The sequence below is a fragment of the Vitis vinifera genome, chromosome 18 (assembly GCF_030704535.1).
Source record: "Vitis vinifera cultivar Pinot Noir 40024 chromosome 18, ASM3070453v1".
Lineage (NCBI taxonomy): Eukaryota > Viridiplantae > Streptophyta > Magnoliopsida > Vitales > Vitaceae > Vitis > Vitis vinifera.
The window spans coordinates 16,540,129-16,544,318 of NC_081822.1; the positions used below are offsets into that span (position 1 = coordinate 16,540,129).

Below are 4,190 nucleotides of genomic sequence, written 5' to 3' on the forward strand. Positions count from 1 at the left end.
CAACAAATGACCCTATGATAAGTACCAAACATCAATTAAAAAATGGAATATGGTTTCACCTTTTTAGGCTTTACAGAAAGAATGGGAAAGCAAAGGAAGTAAATGAAGAAGAGTGGGGAACTTCTAATTGAATTAAACTGTAAATTAAAGGAAACTAGAAAATTTAGAAGTATAAAAACTGGGATGGATATGGTATGATTTTTGTAGTTGATATAGGGTCTTACAGTTAGTGCTCTAGAAAGCAGTTTACATGGCCTTGATCGTATATTGCTACCCATGGGGAATGGCTCCTAGCCACACAAGAAAAAGAGGTAAGTTCTATTTTATGTATGATTTTCAAAAAAATTACCAAAAAAGGGAAAAGCATGATCTAGGAGAGTCTTTCGCCTATAAGTTATTACAACGTAATTGAAACTAAGAAAAATACAAGTCAACAGTCAGAAAATATTCCAATTGACACATCCCAAAATTTAATGGCTTTAACTTTTCACAATCTTGACTCTATATTTTACCACGCATTTCTCCTATTTAATTGATGCAATGACAAAAAATTGTCATGGACAGAATCACAACAGATATAACTTTGGCAGGAATGGATATACTCATTCAAAGCACTCTTAGCCCATCAACTTGGACCCAATGCCCTTTTTAAGTGGTTACAAACATATTCAATTAGTGGGCATTAAACTTCAATGATAAAGATGGGACACTCAAGGGGAAACTGAGCCCAGGTCAATGAGATGACCTCCAATGGAAACTATACCAACTAAATGATCAGCATTTGCACATTGTGAATTATAGTAAAAATAAAAAATAAAAATAGTCTAACTTAACATCACTATGCATAATAATATAATATTTTATAAACCTTCCTCATCAGGGACAATATCAAGGAAAGGTATACAAGTAATCATACATTAATAGTCATTACCAATTAGTATAAAGAATAACAAAATAGAGAACATACTTTATGTCAGATGTCCTACCTGATCACCTGCATTTGGACCATTAGTATGAAATAGAATAGGGCGGCAATGTTTATCCTCATTCATCAAGCTCGAGTTTTGGAAATGAGCAGTAAGAGCAGTTTTTCCTTAAATTTGAGCATATGCAAGAGATGCCACCTTCTCACTATTGAACTTCTCCCACTTTTTTCCATTGAATGCCTGTGAAATATATGATACATTCTGATTAGCAGTTCTCAGTCCATATCAGTTGTAGACCTTATGAAATTCTGTAGACAAGAAGCTTTCCTTTGAAAGTCGAAAAAAATATTAAGTATAATTATATTACAATCCATGGATTCAAACCTGATGTAATGGAACAATATGAAGAGGACCAATCATGTTGACAAAAGCATAGCCCACATTGCATTTGTTCTGTAAAACAGAATTTGTAAAAAGGTGAATCAGATGTGCATATGCCATATGTGATTTTCTTCCCCAAAGAAATTCCATCCATGCAAGATTTACTTACTTTGAAGTCAATTGGCAAATAAATAAAATCATAAGTTCCTCAATGGTGTTCATCAATTGTAGCAAGAAGCATTTTTGAAGTATACCTATAATTACCATTATATCAAATCAAAAGGCAGAAATAATAGAGGATGCAACAGGAATCTGAGCAATTATGGTGTGTAAAACCACAAATAGAAAATGAATGGGGAAATGGTTATTAACATAGGATGGCATGCTACAAATACTTTGGTTTAGAATGCTAAATTGGAACAAATTGGACAACAAGAGGTCAGAGCATCATACAACCAAACAACTTGATAGAAATGATCTAAATCAACCTGTCAGGTTGATGTTTGTGCTCAGACACTCAAAAAGCTAAAACCGAAACATTTCCTAGTCTCATATTTCAAGAATGCGTTGCATTTTTCTTGCTTATTCCTAAATTTCCTACAAAATTGAATGGACCATAAAACCAAAAATAGGAAGAAAAAACACGGAAAAAAAATTCCCATTCTTCAGTTCCCAAGAAAATAAACAAGAAAAATAAATAACAAATCTAAAACATTTCCTAGTCTCATAGTTCAAGAATGTGTTGCATTTTCTTGCTTAATTTTCCTAAATTTCCCAAAAATCGAATGAACCATAAAACCAAAAATAGGAAGAAAAAAAACGAAAAAAAAAAATCCCGTTCTTCGGTTCCTGAGAAAACAGACAAGAAAAATAAAGAACAAATCTAAAACACTAATCTCATATTTCAAGAATGTGTTGAATTTTCTTGCCTCGAAGACGATCCAGAAGATTCTGTTTGATAGAAATGGCTACAACCTTTGAAACGTCATTGACAGACGGAGATCTCAAAGATCCATTAACGAACCCCTTCCTCGAAGATGATCCAGAAGATTCTGTTTGAGTAGGTTTGGGGACGGTAGCCATGGCCTGAACCACGCCGTTTGGTTGTCAAAACGCAACTATTCCAGAAGGGCTAACTCTTTTCTTGGAAGCAACGAGGTAGGTGTGATTAAGAGACTCGATTCCGCAGTAGACGAGTTGCAACGTCGCCGCTGTTGCTTTTGCATCCATTGCAGAATCGAGAGGCCACTAGAGGGAGAAAGTGCAAGATTGTAGAGAGAAACTAAACTGTAGGGTGAGTTGGGGAAGGTGTGATAAGCCAAAGGATCCCACGTGATAGTGCCCACGTGATAGTTTTCTGTTATGACAGCTGTAGAAATAGCTGTCTTCACTTCCTGTAACAGAGTTTTTGAACACTATAAAAACCCTCTTTCACTCTGGTTTCTCTCACGAAGAGAACAGAGTATTTCCTTCTCAAATTCTAACTTGGTATCAGAGCTTTCGATCAAAGGTGTGAGTATTCTCCTATTTTTTCTCCTTTTTCTCAGTTTTTCATCTCTTTCCTTAAGATCCAATCATGGCTTCCGCTCCCACTCAATCCTCTTCATCCTCTGATTCGATTGGATCTGGACAAAACACTACAATGGCGTCCCATCCTGCTTATCAGATGCTCAATCATACTCTACCTGTGAAACTTGATCGGACTAATTACATTCTGTGGAAATCTCAGATTGATAATGTTGTTTTTGCCAATGGATTTGAAGATTTCATAGACGGATCTTCCATCTGTCCAAATAAAGAACTCAGTTCAGGATTGATCAATCCTGCCTTTGTTGCTTGGAGAAGACAAGATCGAACGATCCTCAGCTGGCTCTACTCGTCTCTCACACCAGCGATCATGGCACAAATCATTGGTCACAACTCTTCTCACTCTGCTTGGAATGCATTGGAGAAAATCTTCTCATCTTCCTCCAGAGCCAGAATTATGCAGCTAAGGCTCGAGTTACAGTCAACCAAGAAAGGTTCTCTGTCTATGATCGATTATATCATGAAGGTTAAAGGAGCTGCAGATAGTCTAGCAGCAATTGGAGAACCTGTCTCAGAACAAGACCAGGTTATGAATCTCCTCGGCGGACTTGGATCCGACTATAATGCAGTTGTAACTGCTATTAATATTAGAGATGACAAGATCTCTATTGAAGCTGTTCACAGTATGCTTCTTGCATTTGAACATCGCCTTGAGTAACAAAGCTCGATTGAACAATTCTCTCCTATATCAGCCAATTATGCCTCTTCATTTAATAGCAGAGGTGGTGGAAGGAGGTATAATGGAGGTCGAGGACAGAATCATACCCCAAACACCAGCAATTATACCTACAGAGGTCGTGGTCGAGGGGGTCGATATGGCCAAAATGGGAGGCACAATTCCAATAGCTCTGAGAAGCCACAATGCCAGTTGTGTGGCAAGTTTGGTCATACCGTTCAAATCTGTTATCACAGATTTGATATCTCCTATCAAAGCTCTCAGAGCAGCAATACTTCTCCCTCAAATGCTGGTAATCCAAACTCTATGCCTGCTATGGTTGCCTCTTCTAATAATCTGTTCTCATGGCAGCCCCACATCTTCACTTTCTTCCTCTCCTTCCATGAGTGAAGCTTCTGATTCTGTGAGTAGTCCTACTGTTACTCCTGCCTCTAGTACCTTACCTGAAGCTATACATAAGGATCAACCTCCTTCTTCTTCCCCTGCTCCACGCATGACAACAAGGCTAATGCGAGGTATAACCAGGAAGAAGGCCATTTTTGATCTCTCTGCTGTAAAGATCTCAGAACCGTATACACTCAAACAAGCTCTCAAAGATCCAAATTGGATTCAGGCTATGG

The 4,190-nt window shown here is 37.6% G+C and overlaps 1 long non-coding RNA gene across 1 annotated transcript; it reads right to left on the reverse strand.

The window, feature by feature from the left end:
- Positions 1 to 200: 200 nt before the first annotated feature.
- LOC104878227 (uncharacterized) lies at positions 201 to 1,563 on the reverse strand. Its single transcript, XR_002029502.2, has 4 exons — positions 1,477 to 1,563; positions 1,311 to 1,379; positions 987 to 1,166; positions 201 to 290 (listed from the first exon to the last, which is right to left on the reverse strand). It is a non-coding gene; the product is annotated as an uncharacterized LOC104878227 (long non-coding RNA).
- Between the last annotated feature and the right edge of the window lie 2,627 nt (positions 1,564 to 4,190).